This window comes from Alligator mississippiensis, chromosome 2 (assembly GCF_030867095.1).
Source record: "Alligator mississippiensis isolate rAllMis1 chromosome 2, rAllMis1, whole genome shotgun sequence".
Taxonomy (NCBI): Eukaryota; Metazoa; Chordata; order Crocodylia; family Alligatoridae; genus Alligator; species Alligator mississippiensis.
Genome location: NC_081825.1, coordinates 225,910,453 through 225,932,097, shown reverse-complemented (window position 1 = coordinate 225,932,097; position 21,645 = coordinate 225,910,453). Strand labels below are relative to the sequence as shown.

Sequence of the window (21,645 nt, the reverse complement as noted above, 5' to 3'; positions counted from 1 at the left end):
GGTCCGGCAGTGAGCGCGATGGCCATATACAACAGCAGCCCATCACAAGAGCCACCGGAACATCGGGCCGCTCTGACCTGGCACGCACCAGACCACCATGGGGGCGTCTATCGTGCTGATCCTGTTGGATGCTGTTGTCACCTCGGTGCCTTCTCCGGACCCTGGACCCTCCAACTCGATCCTGTCTCTCCTGTCGGTTTGGGCCAACATCAGTGGATCCGATAAAGAGTCGGGACTTACCACATGTCTACGCCTTTATCTTGGTTAATGCATTTACTAACCCCGCTTATTACCTTGTGCTTGCCATTAATTGCGATAGCCGTAGTTATGTGTTTAGGTTGTTATATCTTGCAGCTCATAAAAAAACGACTAATGACGCTTTCTGCTTTTGTATACACACGCTTGCCATTAGATAACTCCAATGACAATGAGCATGATGACGAGAACGAGCTGTAGCCAAAAGTAAGTGGTCACTTGCTGTGCCATGGGCAAGGGGGCATGTCACAACCCAGTTAATCAGTGCCCATGCCACTAGCAAGAGATACCATTCAAGTAGTCAACTAAGGGTTAAAAAGAAATCCTTGCTAGAAACTCCTGAAACAAAATCCTGGCGGAGAGCTGTATATAATTTATGCCCACGTCACAAACAAGAAACGAAACTTAAGACTGGTCAGGGTGAAAGGGGATAGCCCCGCCATAAATCCCTACAATTGGTCAAAAAAACAAGCGTAAGCCCCTCATCATAACCTCATACATAACAGGCAGAAAACCTAACCCACTACCTTGTAACCTGATAGCAACCTGAGAGCACAAAGAACTGCTGCTTGCCAGAAAATTAAAGATTCCACATAACGGTTCATCATTGGGTATCTCCGTCAGACACCTCTGTCTATAAATAGTTTAGCAACTTCTGCCCAAGCCGGGGAAAACTCTGGGGAATCTCTGAGGAGAAACCTGAGCTCATCACCAGAGTGACTTGGCAGTCTGATCAGCTGCCAGTTACCCCCCCGTCATCATAAATCTTGACATATCAAAGCCCTGCAGGCACGATAGCACGTTTTCAGCACTACGTCCGTCATTGCTTGGCTGTAACCCGTATGTTTCACTGTAATCAATGCAACTGTAACGGAACAAAGGCTCAGCCTGCGTCGCACGTCACTATCTGGGCGACGTAAGTAAACAATCTCTTGTAACCAACACGCGTCTGTGCCTGGTTAATTTCACCCCATCCATCACTACCCGCCTGTCAGGTGAAAGTTTTACTGTTCCGGTGGGGGGGGTCAGAAGGCAGCTGCCGGCCGGCTGCTCTGATTCCCGACAAATGAGATGAGATTGGTCAGGCAAGACCTACCTGCAGCAACACCATGCTGGCTGTCCCTCAGGATGTTGCCATCAACCAGCTTGTCAAGAATGGACTCTGATGATTTTTCCAGAATCTTAACCAGGGATTGAGGTCAAGCTGATTGGCCTCTAGTTTCCTGGATCTACTTTCCTCCCTTTCTTGAAGATGGGCACCACATTAGCCTTCTTCCAATCTTCAGATACTTCACCTGAGCACCAAGAGTCTTTGAAAATCTTGGCCAGTGGTTGAGCTATGGCTCCTACCAACTCCTTAAGTACTCTGGGGTGCAGCCCGTCAGGACTTGCTGACTTGAAGGTGTCCAGCTTCTCAAGGTGTTCCTTTACAAGGTCTACACCGATGCTGGGTATAATTTCACCCTCACCCTGGCTGTCCCTCATCTTGCTAGGCATGGCAGATCCTTGGGGTTGATGAAAAACTGACGCAAAGTACTCATTAAGCAGGGGCTAGCTTTTTCCTGGGAGTCGGCTGTCAGTTGTCCCATTTGGTTTAGCAGGGGTCCAATGTTACCCTTACTTTTCTTCCGACTCCCCACATATCTAAAAATGGACTTTTTGTTGTCCTTGATACGCATAGCTAGGTGGAGTTTGGTTGGTTGCAGCCTTGGCTTTCCTGGTTTGCTCCCTACAGGTACGGACCAGTGCAGAGTAATCCTCTTTTGTGCTGATTCCTATCTTCCATCCTTTATAAGCCTCTCTTTTTTGGCTTAGGAGTTCCACGAGTTCCCTACTGAGCTAAGGGGGTTGTTGTGCCCTTTTGCTACCTTTCCTCTCAGATAGGATGGACATCCCTTGTGCCTCCAGGATTGCTCCCTTAAGGAGCGACCACTCCTCTTGGACTCCTGTCCCTGCTGAGTCTTGGTCCCTTGGTCCCTCGACAATAAGCCTCCTGAGCTTATCAAAGTCAGCTTTCCTAAAGTTTGAGGACTTCTGCATTGCTGACTGACTTGCCAGCTTTGCGATGGACAGTAAAAGTTATCAGCTCGCAATCACTGTCTCCCAGTTTTCCTTCGATCTTTAGGTTGCTGACTAGATCATCCCCTTCAGCCAGTACCAGGTCCAGTAGCGCTTTACCTCTTGTGGGTACATAGACTTCTTGGGTCAGGTAGAGTTCATCCACGCATGTGAGGAAACTTCGTGACCCTTTGGATTTGGTCAAGTGCTCTTCCCACAAATTGTCTGGGTAGTTGAAGTCTCCCATGACAACTATGCACCAAAAGCGTGTAACCTCAGCCAGTTCCCCAGTGAATTCCTGGCTAATCTCTTGTTCTTGCATAACTATTTATCTTAAGGATGGGTAGTTTCCAGTATGCTTATTACATCATTCTTATAAATTATAAATTAATTGCATCTAAAATTAGTACTTATAGAGATGAATAATCATAGAGATGGGGATTTAATAGCATGGGCTTGATTCAGGCAATATGCAGATCTTCTTGGCTCTACTGATGCAGCATCAGCATCCCCTGCTATTATAGTCCTGCTTTATTCATCAATATTTCTGTCCTGATGTGCAGCATTCTCCACTGTTCCTATCATGTCCCCTCTCCTGCTTGAATAATGAACATTAATTCTGATATGCAAGACCCCAGATGTTGCCTGTGAGAGCTCAATCCCTATTGACTCCTGTTGCCTTCAAGGGGCCCTGAATCAGTTCCATATTTCTGTTATTAGAATCCTGGCTGTTTTTGAGTAGACAGCAGGTCTTGTTGAATGGTCTGGTCTGTAATGAAACAAAAGAGATTTTCACAAACTTGTTTTACTTGTTGTCACGGCGGGGTCCTCGCGGAGGGCCGTGATCTCCTTGAGGCCCTCTCACCGCGCTATTCCGGCCTGAGGGCACCCTCCATTCTCGCCCGCCACGTCTTGATGGAATATATGTAATAGGGAGGCTGCCTTGTGTTTCCTCGGGCCTGTCAGCTCCTGGACCCCTCGTGGGTCTCCCCGTACAATGGGCGCTACCCAAGCGCCCTAGCCTTATGGGCTATGCATGGCTCCTACCTCCCCTGATACCACGCCCCAAGCCTCGCAGATGTAAAGGACGTTGTTCGGTCTATACGCCCGCTTCCCGGGCCTCCTCTCTAATGTGGCCCACTCTGGGCTCCCTCTCTCGTGCCCAGCCTCTTGCTGGGACTCTCGCCTGGCCCACTCTGGGCCTCCCCTGCCGGTGTGGTTCCACTCCGGGACTCTCCAGCGGGCCTCCAGTCCTATGGGCCAACCGCACGGATACCCTCCCTGACTCTGGCTCCCCGCACTGCTACTCCCTGTCTTCTCAGGCGCAACCGCAGCGCCCTGCCTTGGTCTGAGGGGGATTGCCGCACTAGCCTGCAGCCGGGCTCGCTATGCCCGTGCGCCCACACTGGGCTACTCAACAAAGCACAATGGCGTTCCCCCTTTCTGGGGCTCGCCGCGCCCACACTGGGCTACTCAATAACGTACCAGAGCGTTCCCCCTCTCTGGGGGCTCGCCGTGCCCACACTGGGCTACTCAATAAAACACCATGACGTTCCCCCTCTCTGGGGGCTCACCGCGCCCACGCTGGGCTACTCAATAACGTACAAGGGCGTTCCCCCTCTCTGGGGCTCGCTGCGCCCACACTGGGCTACTCAATAACGTACAAGGGTGTGCCCCCTCTCTGGGGGCTCGCCGCGCCCACACTGGGCTACTCAGTATGGCCCCGCTCTCTAGGGCTGCTCAGTATGGCGCTCCCCCCTTCTCTGGGGCTCGCCGTGCCCGCACTGGGCTACTCAGTAATACCGCCCCTTTCCTGGGGCCGGGGGGGGCTATGTTCCCCCACACGCAATCCGGGGTCTCGGTCCCCGTCCGCAACCTATGGGCTGCTCCCGCGACCCACTGGCTGCGCTCCTCGCCGCCAGCTGCTCGTGCAGTCGCGTGCGAGCTGCGCCTTCGGGGTCTATGCTCCCCCACACGCAATCCGGGGTCTAGGTCCCCGTCTGCAACCTACGGGTTGCGCCTGCGACCCACTGGCCGCGCTCCTCGCCGCCAGTTGCTCATACATTGGCGTGCGAGCTGCGCCTTCCCTGGCGCTATGAACAATAATGTGCCCTCCTGGCGCTAGGGCACCCCACACTCTCTGGGGTCCCTGTGATTGAGGCCTCCTCCAACCCCTACAGCCTCACCCAAGCCTCCGGGTGTAATATACAGAGCCAAACGTAAACTAGAGCCTCCTGGCTATAACACAAACCTAAAGCTCCCTGGCTAAACCATAGTGCCCATCCTCCAGGGCTATCACGAGCTGTACTTGCCCGTCGGGCTTCTCCTCATATCTTGGCTGAGGGAGCTCCTGCCTCTCCGGCTGCTGGCAGAGAACTGCCAGCCTGGCTTTGGCCCTGGGCTTTATAAGGGCCAGGCCCTGCCCCCTACAGGCAGCTGGCTCCCCTTAGTTGCTCCGGCAACCCACAGCTGTGCTCACTTGGTTCTGCCAGGGCTCTCTCCCTGGCAGTTTCTCCTCTCTTAGGAGCAGGGGTACCGAGGTGCCCTGCGACACTTGTGATCTAAAGTGGAAAGAAAAATGTTCTTGTCTTAGGTCACTTTATCAGCGTTACTCTGTTGATTTAGCAAGTGCCACAGATACTGCAGCTTTCACATGCTATTCACAGCTCACACATTTTTTAGTGAATTTAAACATTTTTTTCTTTTATGGAGTCTATTGAGAGTAGTTTTCACTAAAAACAGCTCAAAGTGCATATTAATGCTGGCAGAAGAACAAAGATTTTTTTTTGTTAGCTAGCTCAGATAATTCTTTCTGCATCTGCAGCTATGGGTTGAAATTAGGGTTAACAACAACCTTTGAGTTTCATTGGTGAATTTTAATGGGTCTTCCTTTGTTCTCTAGCTGCTGGTCTTCCTTTGGAAAGACTGGGGGCTCTCAGATAGTATGTCTGAGTAAAGCAGGTGTCATAAGGAAAGGAATCATTCAGTATGAAATAAACCATGCCATTGGCATGTTGCCTGAACAGACTAGGAGTGACGGGGACAAATATATAATAATTGTCTGGCACTACATTAGTCAAGGTACATATTATATTAAATACTTCAGTTCTGTTTTTTCAAGAAAGAGAATGAAGGAGGGTATTTACCCAACTGTCCTAGGGCTTAAGTATCATATTCTGAACCTCTAATTATTCCTCAAAGTACATCCTACACTGTCAGGACCTGAGTATGTCTATCGATGGGTTCCCTTTTAATGCCGAGAAAAGAATAAAAACAGGAATCCAGATTGTAAATGTCTGCTGATCATTTGATAGTTAATTTATCTACTGTATTTACTCAATTCTAAGATGAGGTCCCCCCATTTAACATGCACCTCATCTTAGAACTGAGTATGCTGATGGTTGGGTGTGGGTGGGTGAGGAAGGTGGCTGCTGTAGCTCAGGCTCTAGCCCCTACCCAAGGTCAGCGTTGAAGCTGAAGCTGCTGCCTGCCCCACCCGTCACCTCTGCATCCCCATATCTCTCCCCCATGTAGTCTCTGGTCCCCTGCCTGTCTGGAGCGCTGAGCATGGCCCCAGTCTGGCCCTGTAGCAGTGGGATGCAGCCCACATAATTGCCATGGGGGCTGGGCTGCAGCTCTGCTCTGTGTTCATTGTCCCAGGCTCTTCACAGGCAGGGGATGCAGCTTGCCAGTGCAGAGCAAAGGGAAGGGGAGGGGAGAACAGATGCTAAAGAGGAGTGGGAAGGAGGAGCAGAGACTGAGTTTGGAGGGGCAGGATGGAGAGCAAAAGTGGAAGGGAGAGGTGGGGGGGCAGACAGGGGGCAGAGGTGGCTAGAGAGCAGGCACAAGCAAAGGACAAATTGCTTGACCTCCCCACGCCACCAAATCCCACCCCCCCCCACCCACACACACACACACTGCCTGTCACCCTGCAGTGGTGGCGGGGAGATAAATTTAAAATGACTTTTGAATAATCAGATTCTATACATGGAAAATTATAACAAATTTATATATTTTCCATGTTTAGAATCTAATTGTTGGAAGGTCATCTTAAATTCAGGGTCATCTTAGATTCAAGTAAATACGGTAAGTGCTCGACTCTTTATTTGAAAAAAGAAACATTACACTGTAATTTCTTAGCATTCTTTAAGCTTCTTACATACATGGCCACCATCAAGAGAGTAGCTGAGTGTTTTACTATAAGGATGTAGTAGAATTAGAAAAGGTACAGAGAATCACAACCAAAATGATCAGTTATGGAACTACTATTTTATACTATTGTGCCAGGAGAGACTGAAAAGGCTTGGACACTTCAGTCTAGAAAGATGAAGGCTGACAGTGGATATGTTATAAAATCATGAGGGGTATGGACAAAGGGCGTCTTTACATGTGCTCTGGAGGTGGTGGTGGTGGGAGGACTTTAATTAGAGATCCTCTCGGTATCTGCTCTAAAGCGCCCACAGCATTCTATGTATTCTGTATTTCATGCTTCAAAATGGCAGTGGGGAGTACTTTAAAGCAGTGTTTCTCAATACATGGTATGCATACCCTGTGGGGTACACGAGACATTGGCAGGGGGTACGCAGGTACCATGTTTTGAGTTTGGCCCGCCCCCCTGCCTGGCTGGTTGGAGGTGTCTTTGCCTGTTCAGGCTGGAAGTTCCAGCCACCAACCCTCCCACCGTGACCAGCACACTGGGGCTTTCATTCCCCAGCGTCAGTGTGCCAGGCCACAGGGAGTGGGGCCCCGCACAGCCTGTTTTGCCTCAGGCCATGGTCTGCAAGGAAAAAGTGGGACTCAGCTTGCGGCTGCGAAACCAGAAGTGCCATGGTAGGACTTCCAGTTTTGCTTTTGCTGCATCGATCAGCAGATGGCACACAAGGTACCAAAGGTTGAGAATCACTGCTTTAAAGCGTGTGCAGTGAGCTTTAGTTAAAGTGCCCCACTGCCATTTTGAAGCATACTGAGTACACAAGACATCAAGGGGCTGCTGAAGTGTGCTAATTAGCACACTCCAGCAGACTTGATTTATCAAGTCTTCTCTAATGCACTGTATTTACAGTGCATCAGAAGAGTCCTACATGTCTACAGGCACCCTTTAAAGCGAATAGGAAACTGTTATTTACAAAATCTCAGAATACTAGAACTAGGGGGTGCCCACTGACATTAGTAGGAGACAGGTTTAAAGTTAACAAGAAAGTATTTTTTATACAATACATAGTTAAGTTGTAGAACTAATTACCGCAGGAGGTTGTAGAAGCAGATAGTATAGTTAAGTCCTAAAGGGGGCTAGACAAATTAATGGATGATTAATTGAGATATTTCCTCTGGCATCTCTAAACCAATGATGATAGATGCCAGAGAGGGTATGATCACTGAAGATATATCTTATTTAATCCTCTCCCTCTAAAGTATCTGCTCTTGACACTGTTGGATACTGGGATAGATGGACCACTAGTCTGACCCTGTATAGCACTTCTTATGTTCCTATTAGCAGCATCAGAGGTATAGAAACACTATCTTTATACCACCCCTGTGTTACAGAAAAGTGCTACCTTCCCTTTCAGATGGGGAACTGAGACATAGAGAAACTAAATGACATACAGAGAGGTCTGCAGCAGATCTAGGAGCTGAACCTCAATTGCCTGAGCATGTGCTCAGTGCCATTAAGACAAAACCATTCTCTTCATTCAAAAATAATATGTGGACAGACTTTATATAATGTAATGGTCAATGTGTGTACTTCTTGCCTGGGCACAAGAGTAGATCCAAAAGCACACAATAGCCAGTGAATTGCACTTATGTTACCAGATATACAAATGCTGATTACTTTAGTCCTAAATTTAAAGCAGAGGCCAGCAACTTACAGCCTGCGGGTCAGATCTGGCCCACAGAGCCTTGCATCTGGCCTCTGAAGTGGGGGGGAAGCTTTGTCCATTCTGTTGCAGCCAGGTAGCAGGGAGGTTTTGCTCATGCCACAGGGAGAGGATGGGTGGGTTGTACACTGGCATGACTAGATGTTTGGGAGCTGGCCCGCCTGGGACCTGAGTCGGATCAACCTGTCCCATAGCCCTAAGACTTTGCCAACTGATGATTTAAAGCATTATACCTTTTTAATTATAATACATGATTGACTTGTATCATTGACTTATACCAGTGCTGTGGCACCCTTGGGTACCTGGAGATCCTATTACCACACAATGTTAATACTGTAAGATGTGCAAATATGATTCACCATATACACCTAGAGATTTCAAATAGGAATCCATAGTGTTAAAAACATTCTGACCTGCTGTGGTCTTTCTGAGTTCTTTGCAAGAGAAGAATTGCTCTATTATTTCCCTGTAGTCAAAAAACGAGTGAGAACTGAAGGTGGCATTTTCAGTGTGGTGCCTTAAGTCTAAAAAGTTGAGAACCACTGACTTATACTGTGTATTATCAATATGTAATGTGTGCTATATTAAATTGAATTGGAGCATTTTTGTTAAAGTGGACATATTTAGTTTGTTACTGGGATACCTGCTTCACCATTAAAAACACAATATCTTATAACTGATAACTTTAAGCAAAGCAGATCTGATAACCTGAGCCTCCCATATGATTATTCTTCTCTGATGCACTATAACATGTAAGATAGAGGATTTATGTTAAGGTAATTTTATTAGGCCTTGATTGGTTAGTAGCATCTGAAGTTCCACATTTAGAAAAAAAAGTATTCGGATTAAACATGTTTCTTTTTCAAGAAACATTATATTTTATGTCAGTCAAGATTACTGGTAAATCACTTTCTATACTTCTAAAGGCAAAGGCTTAAATTAAGGCTGTGCAAATAAACTACAGTTAATTTGTGGCCCCTGGGCTAGTGCCTGGCTGCTGCGATCTCCAGGCACCCCCTCCCTCCTTTGGCTTCCACTTCCTGCTCCTGCCTCAGAGGCAGGGCAAGATAAGGCATATGGTGCTGGGGGCACCTGGGTGGTGTGGTGTGCTGCAGCAGAGGATCCGATTGCTAGAGAGCTGAAGGTGGAGGTCAGGACACCTGTGCATGTAGTGCAGCAGAGGGACTGCCTGTGTCGTGTGTGTCCCTGGGGGAGGGGGGCATGGCTTACACTGGTGTGGCCTGTGCAGTGTGTGGCCCCCAGCTGCTTAGAAGTTGAACAGCCCTGACATACATAAAAGGTGGAAGCAGGAGGGGCAAATGCTCTAGGCCATCATGTACTAGGGAGTCATGAATAGCCCGTGCCCTTGCAGGGCAAAGCCCCCACCCAGGACGTACCCTCAGCATTAGAGCACTATCCTTGAAGGGTATGTCCCCATTACCAGTCCCTAAGGACATACACCCGATGTAAGGGTTCCACCACCTTAGAACACATACTCTCAGACATGGGCCATCCAACAGGGGCCCCACATCTGATGGAGCCACTTCTGTCAGAACCCATTAAGTAAATGCCTATGGCACAGTGGAAAATCCCAGCACAGTGAAAAGCCCGCCAAGCCCAACGACTACATTTGTTTAAACATCACAAGCCCTTGTAATTGGCTAACTATGCGCGCCAAAATGCGTGCCACACATTGGCTGGTTACAAATTATTCCCACTTGGCAACTAGCAATTGGCCTGTTAACTATTCAAAAGTACGAACAGCTTCCGCCCACGTTGGAGAACTCTGCACGCATCCTGGTGTAAACTTGGCAGACTGATCACCCACCGACTCCCCATCACCGACCTCCCTGACGTACCCCCTCCCCTGCACGCTCGATAAGCCGTTTACGGAACGTCTCGTCTCGTCTCAAAGAGCTCTCGCTACGTTTGTAACTGCAATCAAAGTCAGCTTCTTCCTGCGCTGCACACATCGGCGGCGTAAGTAAACAATCTATTTTACCAATATGCATCTGTGCCTAATTCCACTCCACTCGCCGAAGTACCCACCTGACGTTCCGGGCTCCCGGCCATAGCCCGGCAAGCCGGTCGGACACCACAACTTCAAGATTTTGCCCTATTTTGAGGAAAGCCTATCTTCACCCCTTTTTGTAAGTAAAATAACCCTGAAGATGTTACTGTTCATATTACTATAGATTTGCTTTATCCAGCACACCTAGAAAGGAAACCATCATCCTGTTCCCTGATAGCTCAGTGCCCAGTGGACAGAGGCATGGAATGATTAACTTGATGTTGCCAAAATCAATTGTATGAATGAGGTAGTGCTTCTAACATTCTTCCTTGCTCCTTCCACTCCTATTCTGTGATCTCCCACTTCAAAATCAGTACATTTTGTGCAGTCTGTGTGCAACACAATACAATCAATGCACAGCAGGGTCCAAGGCTGAAGAGCTCACAATGCCAGTCCATGGGATCTATTGAGCTGTTCTTCCCAGAAGAGAATCGTTGATGAAAATGACTGAAATGTGAAATCCACATGATGGAGCAGCCTTAGGATGTAACTAGTTTCTGAAGAAGATGTATTGGTTTCTGAAAAACAGCTGGGCTGTTAGGGAGATGCTGCATAGAGATTTGTAGACAACAACAGTATTGCTGAAAAGTACAGGAACAGTTCCAGTAGCACCAAGATATAAAGAAAGAAATCTTCAACCATGCTAAATTTAAGCATTTGGATTATTATTTTTAAAGGTGAACTTCCCTGGTGCTGGTGAGTAAAGATCTGTGCACCAGTCTTCTCTGAGGCTTTACTAGTGCCTCTCTGAGCAAAGGATGGCCCTGTGCACAGTGGTAAATTTCTCACATGAAAGACAAGGGTCTGTATTAATGGTTTTTTTTCTCTTGGCAGTCAAGAGATAGCTAGGAGAAGGCTGTGGCAGTACACAACCACTGTAGGGGTTGGCTTCAGGCTAAACATGGGTCATGACCACATTAGCCAATGAGGATTTTCTGCAGCCTGAGCCATTAACTGAGGCTTCTTTCCTCTGGGTACTACTTGCCATTCCTCTGGGTGGATTCTTCCAGTGAAGTGGGGGAACCAGACCCTGCACCACATGTAATACATTTTCCCCCTATTGGTTATAAGTAACCAGTTGAAGACATCCCCTTTGTGAAGTGCCATGCTGTAGATTCAAACTAAAGGATGTGTGCTTCTAGGACAGAATCACCACTCTGTCTAGAAATTAAGAGTGCATATATCCAGCTGAGCAGCACTTGGACCTATCTGTGCTTTCTCTGTGCATACCATGTCATTAAGATCTTTTCATTTTCTCTCCCCTCCCCCTCCCAGGCCTGTAGCACTTTGCTTTCTGAATTGACTGGAAATGTTTTCCTCTGCTATCTACCAGACATTGTATTGAAATATTACTAAGTGCATGTGGCTGATTCAAATCCTGGCAAAAAAGTAAGAAATGGTTAAAGAGTGACATGCTCTTTGCTAAATATTTAGGGCTAACTGTGCACTGGGTTCTAGATGTACTTAGAAAGGAAAGTTAAACTTATTAAATAGGAATTTTAACTGAAAGGGTTTTTCTTGATCAATTGATTAAATACTAAAATCAGCTAAGCCATCAGGCATAAACTGTTAGGAAAAACAGAGATATGTTGGTGAAGGCTTTCATGTTCTTTTCCTCAGGTTTTTCTGTAGTTTGATTCCTTTAAAGTCTAGTCCTCCCCAAACTGTACCTCCAACCACATTCACATTTATGATGGAGGCAGCAGGAAATCCACTGTCTTACTGAATAAATTGTGTGGAACAAAGCAGCCTTCAGCTGTATCTTCTGAAAACTTGATACTTGTGGAGTCGTTCAGTAATAGCACCAAAAAAGCCCCATTTTAAAGCTTCTTACAGTTCCAATAAGTCTTTTCCTAAAAATCTGTCCCCTTGACCCAGGATAGTTTTTGACAATTTTCATTTCTCTCATATTTGTAAATGGATTAATTTGAGGCAAATACGAAACAGCTCTCATTACCTGTGAGCGGGATGGTCAGTCTTATCCTCGGCTCTCCTTTATACTCACCTGCCACGACTTGGATAGAAAGGGAAAAGGAAGGAGGTTAATATTTTTAGTTGTTCTAGGATAGATTAATGCCACTTGGATGTTCAATGCTCACAGTGTAAGTTTTATTTCTGGTTTAATAGTGCTGAAATAACAATGTTCTTGCCAATTACTTCATTGGAAAGGTAGGCAGTGTTACAATCAAGAGTCCTTCAGATTAGTTACTTTGTATGTGTTGGGCAGAGATTCTTCACCGCTGATTACCTCATTAGCGGCATCCGTCCTCGGCATCTCTCATTCTCTGCGCCTACACGGTTCAGAGGGTAGTCTCTTGCCATTCTTCCCTCTCCACTGGATTTCTCGCTCCCCATTTCCACTCTCCCACTGGAATCCAGTCTTGGGGTTAACCTCAGTCCCCTTTTATCTTAGTGAAGAGCACAATTTCTCCTCCTTAGAGGTCCTGGGGGAATTTGCTGCCTGGCGCTTCAGCCTCTCCTCCCTCTCCTCCCCAGCATAGCAGAAATCGCCAGCAGAGCTGGTCTTTTGCCATGTCACTTGGGGATCCACCGCCTGGCTTTTCAGTCTCCCCCACCCTCACCAGCATGGCGGAGATTGCTGGCAGGGCACGCCTCTTTGTTGCTGACCTGCCGTGCCTCTAGGGGATCCGCCGCCCAGCGTCTCTGCTCCTCCCGCCTTTGTCGATATGACAAGTTTCCCGGGAAGATGAACTTTGATGTCACTGACCTGTTGCGTATTTCGGGAGCCTCCTTCTTCTCAGAGTTCTTTTCTTTTCCCCTGTAGGTCTCCCTCTCTCTCTGAGAGTGTTGTCACTCCTCACTCTTCCTCCTGATGCCCGAAGGCAAAAGTTTTTACCCTCCACTGCCGTTTTTATGCTCCGTATGGCAGGCTAATCACCTGCTTTTCTCCCAGGTATGTAATCCCTTCCACCTGGCAGGGTTCATCGTTGGGTCAGCCTGGCCCAACGTTGTCTAAGTAACAGGGCCCTTGCCTGAGTCCCTGTTACAACAAATATTAATGATCCAATGACACATAGTTATGTCCACCACAGTAGCTGGAACTTCTCCTCTAAAATAGCACCTGTGCAAATGTTTTACACAGGCTGTCTAAACCCCCTTCTTGGCCTCTTTTTGCACCTGGAATGACATGGAAAGGCCATCTTGTTAGCTACAGTCTGTGTCAAGATGTGTGTGTTTGTGTGCTTGTGAAAATGCATGTAAAATGTCTGTACACAGATTTGGGTCTGAGTGTATGTATGCACACATAAGTGGAGCTACATGTTCATTTAATCTTTTTTCAGTTCCTAATGCAGTATGGCAAGACCTTTACTGCCACAAATGGGAAATCAGAGTCTCCACAGTATCCTTCTCACTATTCTCCAGTAGCAAACTGTGCCTGGGTAATGATGGCTCCAGATAATACAAAGTAAGCTTCATTTCTTTGCTGAAATGTTACCACAGAGATACAAGCAGTAACAATGAGGTAAATTATGATCACTGTGAAATATGTAACTGTTGTTTAGCAAGTAAAATTGTCAAACTAGATGGACTCTATATTCCATTGTGCCCAAGAAAAGCATGGACGCTGTCCCTCAATTCTTCTCTGTCCAGCCTGGATAAAAGTTAGTGTTGCAAAAGGGACATCTTTAAGTTAAACTGCTTGAAGAAAACTTCTGTCAGCATAGAATAAGGCACAGTGGAGACTTGCTTATTTTCTCCTCTCCCTGTTTCTGCTCTTGGCATGCCCTTGCCTGCTCTCTATTGGCTAGAGAGTGCCACTGTACAGTATATCTCCATGTCCTTTCAGGTTCTAAAGATAAGCTATTCACCAATTTAAATTAATTTTGTATTGTCAATTCCTGGATCTAAAATATTGATGGAAGAAGACTGGTGTCAACAAGCACAGAACTGGGATAGATCATTCCCAAGCTTGCCTTTTTAAAGAAACTGAATGAAACTATGGAGCACTCCAGCTCATTTCCAGGTAGGGAATTATTGCCCCCTCAGCAGTGCAACAAGTGGGAAAAGGCCTTCATTTTTTAACATCATCTGCTTTTTAGAGTAGATCCAAAATAGATTAATTTGGAGTTGTAGGACATACAGTGGTGAGTGGCTAAAGTTAACGGCAATCCCACTAAGATTTAGTGTAGCACTGACCCTGAAATCTCTGAAAATTAATGAAAATCAATACATTTTAATCTCTTTATAATCTCCAAAGGTGAGACATCAAGATGCTCTGTGCGCTATGAACCCATTAGAGCTCTAGAGCTGGCTTGTCCAACATACAGTCTGTGGGCCGCCATGCAGCCCACCAAGCCGTTTTCTGAGGCCCGAGGTGCTGCGATGGGAAACAAAAGTAAACACTGTTTACTTTTGTTCCCACCCCTTGTCCCTCCCCCAGCCCCTCAGCATCTTCCTAATGGCTGCTGAAGGGCTGGGGAAGGGACAAGGTTCCCACAGGCAGCTCACAATGAACAGTGACCCACGGCGGGGCCCAGGCACATACACGCTTCCTGGTGCCTGGACAACTTACTGGGCATCCTTGAAAGCAGGTGGAGGTGGCTGCTCAGCGGCGGAGCTGCACAGGGCCGAGGTGGGAGTGGGGGGCGGTGCAGGCATACGCGGCTGCTGGGGCAAGGCGGGTGGCAGCGGAGCGGAGGGCACCTTTCCTGCACATCCCAGGGAGGCTGCAGCCAGGTGGACAAGGAGGAGCCTGGACTGGAGCTTCCGCATGTGGCAGCAGCTCTCCCCGCCCTGCCCTGCTCCACTTCATGTCTGGCTGCAGCAGCACCTGTGCCCAGCTGAGCTGTGAGTCTCTCTCGCAGCCTCTCAGATGCACTGGGGAGCCCCCACTCCCTCCTCCCTCCCCGCCCACCCGCCCCCTGCAAGGCAACAAGCGGCAGAGGCTGCAAAGCACCACGCAGGTGTCTCCCACTGAGACGCATCCCTCCACCTTTGATTAGTTTCCACTCTGGCTGATATCTTTTCTACATTTGATCTGTTGACTTGCATTATGCTTCTTTCATTATGCATTATGTGAAAGTGTTTATTTTAGTCAAGTGTTTGGTATTATTTCATTGTTGTTTTTATATTGTTTTTATTTTGGATTTTAAACCACATTTCTAGACCCATTTCATTGTCACTTTTGCAACTTCATTGGTGTCAAAGGTCACGTGACATCACTTCCTGATGTGATACCGCTTCCTGTGAGGTCTTTGAATATGACTCGCCAGCCCAGTGGGTGATAAAAAGTTCATGATCTGGCCCCACATTCAAAAAGGTTGGACACCCCTGCTTTCGAGCAAACATGGTCAAACCTGGGAAAGATAAGGCCATGCAAGAAATGGTGTTAGTGTCTCTAGATGTAGCTTTGTGTCCTCTGAGTTATAATCAACCTATTGCTACAGTCTGGTGTTTGAAATGCTTTATTGCTAGAGGTTCCATAATTTGGATGAGATGTAAAATTGATGTTAGACTTTAAAATCTTGAGACTGAACATATGCCTAATTTGTTTTCTAAACTGAGGGATGGGAACCATGTTAAATCATCTTCCACGTTTCTCTTTTCCTCAACTTCTTGCCTCCTCCCCAGAGCTGCTGAATGAGCCCTCTACTATGCTGGTATTCCATTTCTCCAGATATTGTGAATGAGCTCCTCTTTATAATTCAGTGTTGTGCCTCATGCTCTTCATTTGCCATTAAATGGGGTCGTACCATGCCTCTTAGCCTAGAAAACTCTGTTCTACTTAAGGTGCCTGCTTCTTCTACAGTGGAAGATAGACGGTATTTGGACTCACAGAGGGAAAATAGAATAGGATGAAGAACCTTGTGACTGAGGGGAATAGGCAGGGCCAAATCAACCCTTTAGTAGACCCTAGGCAAACAAACTTCTGGGCCTGATCCCTCTCCCCAGCCCAGTGCTGCTGCCCTTGATGAACGGGGCTTGGAGCCATGGCTAGGAAGCAGCCACCAGGGCAGTGAGGCTGGCAGCAGGAAGGGGAAGGGAAGGAAGGTGTATGAAGCCATTTGTGCCACCACTGCGGAAGGAAGGACTGGGGCCCCCCCGCAGCTCAGGACCCTAGGCATGTGCCTAGTTTGCCTATGAGTTAATCCGGCCCTGGGAATAGTTATTCCTGAGGAGAGGAAGATCATTTTATCCAGCAGAGTGAACTGGGGTCCCCTCCCATGCCCACGGTTGTTTCACTCCTACCACAGTGACTTCTAGCACCTCCAGACCTTTGAAACTGGCTGAAAGTATTGTGTATCCCTCTGGATTAATTAGTAATTTTAAGATTAGCACTGGTAACCAGTCTTCTCCATTTCTACTGACCTAAATCTCTTCCTTCATTTTCTATCCGATATGTAATTCACCATCCTCTTCTGTCACAAATTCTTGTGTAGGGTTGTTGTATAGCATTAAATAGCTCCTGCACTTCACCATCAGTGATGAGTAAGGGATTCTTTTGTATAGATGTAAACCACTTTGGGATCCTTTGGGATGAAAGGCACTGCTTCTGTATTGTTATTTTCAGTAATGCCCATATTATACTAGGCATTGTTCAAATACTATTGGCTATGCCTATAAGATTTGTTATTAAATAAATTGTGGAGCTATATTAGCTCACACCTACAGGGAATTGGGCTCATAATTATTCAGTGTTTTCTGATATTTTAGGACCTCCTCCCCTCCCCCAAAATAAAAAAACAACCTCTTATAATTCACAGGACTGTATAATTTGCAGAAATGACATACCAGGACTGCCTTCTAACAGGAATAATGGGGATGAAAATAAATGAGTTTTATGATAGAACTTGATATATTTATGAAAGGGATTATATGATGATATTGCCTGAGATAACAGGGGATTTAGCTTAATGACTCAGGAGGTCCCTTCCAGTCTGATGTTCTTATTTTCCTGCATTCCTGATCATCTGTTTTGCTTCTTTCCACCTGGCAAATATCTCTGAATATATTATCCTTTGATCTGGAGAATTCTTTCCAATGCCAAAATGACTATCTGGTCATTTATGATGGAGGCAAAATCACTCTCCATTTTACAAGCAAGTACTGTGCACATAACTCAGTGCCAGTCTTTATCTCTTCCAGGAACTCAGTGCTGGTCCAGTTCCACAATGACCAGTTGTACCGTGGATTCCAGGTAGAGTACTCATTCAGTAAGTATGAAGGAAATAGTAAGGAAAGTGCTGTATTCTAGTAAACCAAGCAAGGAAATGGAGGTTGGGAACTGTTCAATTCTAAACATTGCTCTGCAACTGAGTCACTGGGCAGGGTCAGTCAAGTCACTTGTGGCAACATTTTCAAAGCTAGTGCCCAAAGTACAGCAAGTGTTCAACATTTCTGAAAATCAGGCTGTTTCTGCCTGCATATAGACATAGGGCCTTACATAGGCCAGGTACATACGTTACATTTTTACCAGTATAAGTGATAGTGTAGCAAAACCCCCAGTTTTTTGTTGTTGTTGGTTTTTTTTAAATACATTCCCTCCCCTTCCCCAACCATTTCTGACTTTTCTCTCCCTCTCTATTCCCTATAAATAAGTAGAAGTGAGCTCAAACTTAGGATAAGCTTTGAACATTTTTATTTTGCTAGCAAGTTTTTGGTTTTGGATATCTACTGTTTTATATTGTATAATTATTAGGTTTGTATTAATTTTTACTGTTGTATATTGTATTATTAACATTTTTGTACTGATTTTTATTGTTTCATATGGATATTGTGTGGTTTAGGCCTGTGTTTTTAAGTGAACCAAAGTCATGTCAAGTTTCCATTTTATATGTCAAGCCTCCATCTTGTGTCCTCTGCCTGGGCATCCCATGTTGCAATAATATGATTCAGTGTACCCCTCCCATGTAAACTGGTTCCCCGATGAATGAGAATGATTGAGAATGATTGAAATACAATGGTAGCAGGCCTCTACTGAATGGCCTGTAATGACCAGGTCATCACCTCGCATTGATTTACCCAGGAACCACGGACCTCACCCAGGAACAGAGACAAGACCAGCATTTGAAACACAAAAGACCCTGCAGAACCAGCAACTCTATCATTGTACCCCACCATTACAGACACCCGAAACTGCACATACCTGCATGGAGCACACATGCTTAGTACATCAGGGGCTGACCCTTGCCTGGGTATGCCTCCTGTCACTAGGGTCACACACAGTTTGCCCCTATAAGAAGGGGCAGTGAAAACAGACCCAGTGGGAACACCATTTCCAAGCGGACCAGACCAGCTTCACGTCACCTATCCACCCCAGAGGCCCTGCCGGCGACCCCCTCTGGACAACACCGAGCTGAAGGAGACCCCGACTAGCCATCGAGGATCAACTTCTAGCCTGGGATAGGTAGATATTACCTGCACACCTCCTCCTACAATTTGGACTCTCTTTCTCTCTCTGTCTGTCTCCTCCTGGACTTCAGTGGACTTCAGCCCCTGCACCAAGCCTCTCTAACCCCTGCTGCCACTGTGGGTGTGGGTGTGGGTGTGGGTGCAAGGGAACCAATTTGGCATTGTGTCATCATTTCCCCTGTTCAATAAAACCACTGTCAGTTGCAACCCCGAGTTGGGTCATGTTTTACTGAATCCCAGTCCCTTCCTTATCTTAAATTCCAGCCTCATTCTCTTCCTCTCTCTCTCAATTCCAGCCCCCACCCCTCTCCACTAGTTTCCCGATCTCCTCTCAATTCCTACTGCCTTTTCCCTGTGACTTTCTGCTGCCTCTCAGTCTCTTCTGCTGCTTTTCCTGTAATTTTCTGCTGTCCCCCTGCTTCCCACGCTCCTACTGCCTTTTCCCTGTGACTTTCTGCTGCGTTTCTCTGCTTTCCTGCTGCCCCTGCTGCCTTTCAGTCTCTCCTGCTGTTCTTTCTGTGATTTTCTGCTGTCTGTCTCTGTTTTCAGGCTCCTCCCCCCGCAGCTTCCCAGACTTCTCTGGCTGCCCCGGAGCCATCCTCTGGCTCCCCCACACCCAGACCTCCTCTTTAACACCCACGCTTTCCCTTAGTCCCATTTTTCCCTCTCCCCATGTACCTTTTCAGCTTCCCGGTAGCTCTGGCTCCAAACCCAGCCTCTGTGCCAGCATGCTTCCCTGTTCTGCAGGCTTTGGGCGTTGTTTTTTAATCAATTAAGATCAATTAACCTAAAGTTACCCTGGAGCCTCAGTTCTTGGGCCCAGGCCCAAGATGATGTAGGTGGATAGTATGTGTGTGAATTAGTGAATACACATATATATACATATATAGATATCATTGTGTGTGTGGTATATAAATTAGTAATCCACGTATGTGTATTGGATGTGCAGGTGTTGGTAACTGATTCTGTCTAAATTTGGTGTGTGTGTAGCTTGTATGAGCTTAAACTGGTGATAGGTGTGCATGAACCTAGACCAATTATTTTGAACGTGTGTGTATCTGAGCTGCGAGTGAGTGTGTATGCCTAGTAGGGGTGTATGCACCTAGTGAGTGTATGTGTGCTTAATTGATTTTTATGTGTGCATGTGCAATTGTACACCACACCCTCCTGTCAGCGCAATATTGAGATCCTGAGCATTGGCTTGACCCCTCAGGGCAACAATAGGAAACTGGTCTATACCCATAACAGAACATAAGTTTGGCACACATAGACTGGTTTAAAATGGCAGAACCCAATCTAAGATTTGCCTCCTCCACGAAAGGGCAAATGTGTGTTTTGTTCACTACTGATTTAAATATGCTGTTTAAAGAAAACCACATAACTTAGATCAATTCCCCCTGGGCTTTTTTAATGTCTGTAACTAGTTTTAGGATTTAGGCACCCAAATTTGAAAATGTTGGCCTTTGGCCATACCCTGTCTGTCTGTTTCCCAGTGGGTAAAGTAGAGATAAGAATGCATACGCATTCTGCAAGGCCATGTGAGCTAAAGTTTGGAAATGAGAGACTGTACAGCTGCCAAGTATTTTTACTTAAAAATGGGATTTAGTAGTTAGAGTATGGGAGTGGTATTTAAGAAAGTTAGGTTCTAATCCCAGTTTCATCTGCTATGACATCACAGGTAAGTACTTCAGTGACTTTTCATTTCAGTGACTTATCTGTAATATAGAGCAAATAGTGCTGATCTGCATGTTTAAGTTACTTTGAAATCTGCACATGAAGGATAGTATGTAAAGGCTATTAGTAGTATTACTAATACAAGAGGCAAGGATTTTTGTAGGTGATATCTATTATTGGACGAACTGCATGGTTGGATAGAGAGGCAAACTTCTGAATGAAAGGCATTCTTCATCAGGTCTGAGGAAAGAAGCAGGCACAGCAGTATGTATTGTTAATACCATTTTAATATAAATTACTATGGGTGCGTTTACACATTAGTATATGGTGATGTTGCTACAGCACCATGCTTTAGTACTTCCTTTCGGAAGTACTAAAGCACAGCACAATACGGCTGGTTACTGTGCCATGTGCACAGCACACAGTTAAATTTTGCCACTACATCACCGTAGCAGTGTGCTATACCCAGGGAGTGCGCTGCTACGGCAACATAGCTGGCGACACATGATTGCTACACTGCCATAGCACTAGTACATCGCTACGTTGCTGTAGGGCAATGTGTATACGCACCCTACATTTCCTAAATACATATCATCACTATGTACAAATAGTGATTATACCTATCTCTTTTATTTCTGCAGTTCCATTTTGAGAGATTCCTGAAAGAAAGGTCTACTCCATCCCAAACATCACAATGATAAATATTTGTTCGATAAGATATATCAACTGGAGGATAAATTTGCAGTGTATAGGACCAGTCAAGTGTTCATAAATACATTGTCTGAGCCCAAGGATATTACATGCAATAATATAAATACAAAGTTTAAAGTGAACAGATATCAATAAAATACACATAAATATACATAAAATATATAAAGATTCCAAAAATAAAAACAAAGAGTCAAAACATTAAAAAGACAAGTTCAACCCTTCTCTCAAGATCAAGGATGCTTTTAAGAGCACGACGGAAAAATCAACATGCAAAAATAAAATAACAAGTGTTAGAAATCCATTATTGCCATTTGATTATAACCGTTCACATTTTTTTGTTTTGTGGCTGGCCAGGAAAGTAGCATGACAACACATACAATCAACATATTTTCATTGCATAGCAAGGATTTTTAGCCAGGGTTGTAAATAGCATCTGAGCTAATAATGGAGCTAGCCAGTTATTAATTAGCTATGGTAAATATTCTAAGAAAGTACAGAGTGGTAAATCTCCAGCCTGGGTGGATCTGCATAGGGAAAGACAATAATACCTCTTTAGTATCATCATATCTGCTCTCCAAATCAGCCAACTGCATACGTTGAAAATGAGAATTCACAAAGCTATGGTTC

The 21,645-nt window shown here is 45.9% G+C and overlaps 1 protein-coding gene and 1 long non-coding RNA gene across 2 annotated transcripts in view; both read left to right on the top strand.

Moving 5' to 3' along the window:
• LOC102558965 (astacin-like metalloendopeptidase) overlaps positions 1-21,645 on the top strand; it is a 77,586-nt gene that overhangs the window by 8,674 nt on the left and 47,267 nt on the right. The window contains exon 2 of the transcript XR_009460110.1: positions 17,368-18,840. The gene's annotated coding sequence lies outside the window, so the exon portion shown is untranslated. Of the gene's footprint in view, positions 1-17,367 lie in introns of the transcript that reaches the window.
• LOC132248748 (uncharacterized) lies at positions 17,360-18,840 on the top strand. The gene is made up of 2 exons (XR_009460112.1): positions 17,360-17,435; positions 18,248-18,840. It is a non-coding gene; the product is annotated as an uncharacterized LOC132248748 (long non-coding RNA).